The following is a 1176-nucleotide window of genomic DNA, read 5'->3' as shown; positions in this document are numbered from 1 at the left end:
CTCATAACACTACATGGTGTACATACAGTATATGTCCAGGGAACATAGGCCACAAATAATAAATGTAAAAACACTTTATTGTTAATGGAGCCAAACGGTGTGAGAATGGTTTAAAAAAAAACTAGTTTAACTGCAAAAAAAAAAAAACCTATAAGAAAGATACTTAAAATAGTAAAACAGTGTGAGTGATAAATTAGCACTGACACTAAAAGCAGATTAAAAGGGCTGACACTGTGAAACATCAGGAGGTTGGAGTAATTTACAGTTTCATGAAGAGTTRAGGTCTGTTGTTCATGTGTCTGAAAGCATCACTGGGCTGATTGTTTCCTTGGTGATYAACGTAATCTGGTACTCCTTCAACAATTGAATCCTTTTATCACATGACTTAGGAAAACAATCAAACTRTGGACAGAGAAGTTCAYTTCAGCTGATGTGAATGTGGCTGGGAGGTTGACAGAGCTTGTTTGTGTCTGCAGATGAGTCATTTCACACAACAGAGGCCTGTCATTACTGAAGACCATCATCACAGTCTTCATCAGTGTTCTCTGGTGCAGTAAACACTGAGGTTTCTCTGAAAAAAACAACATCTGTTACATTTGTTACATTGAAAGAGGAAAGATGGAAGGATGACAGTTAAATTAGAATTATTTTAGGATGAGAAGGGACAGATATAAAGCCTCGTAAATGACATGAGTTATATGCATTGTTGTGTTTATTTGTTTAGCTGTGACGAGCATCTTGAATTAAGTCAATTCTAGTATTTAACACAAAACAGTAAGAACAAAACTAAAGTCAATCTTTTAAATTGTATTTAAATTGTGCAGTTGGAGCCATTTCCCCAGCAGCTCCATAGAACAAAGAGGAGGAGCTGTATGTTTCYATTAAAGGAAGAACTGCTGACCTTACAGGGTTTGGCGGTGTCTCTGCTCCAAAAAAATCAATATATTGTTTTTTCTTAGTCAAGTAGCAGGAGTGAGGAAGACTCAAAGTAAAAACAAGACAGAAAAAAATAAATAAAAACCCTATAGGTTTATGACACCTGAAAACTGTGTTGGAAGAAGTAATACTAGACCTYATCAATTATTTTGCTTTCTTAAGACCCCTTCACACATTTAAGACAACTTACGCCAACTTATGCAATTTTTGTCCAACACTAAAAATGTCTAAGCTGAAGAT

The sequence above is a fragment of the Austrofundulus limnaeus genome, unplaced genomic scaffold (assembly GCF_001266775.1).
Source record: "Austrofundulus limnaeus strain Quisiro unplaced genomic scaffold, Austrofundulus_limnaeus-1.0 Scaffold236, whole genome shotgun sequence".
Lineage (NCBI taxonomy): Eukaryota > Metazoa > Chordata > Actinopteri > Cyprinodontiformes > Rivulidae > Austrofundulus > Austrofundulus limnaeus.
The sequence above is the reverse complement of the archived record's forward strand: the minus strand, read 5'-3'. Positions refer to the sequence as shown.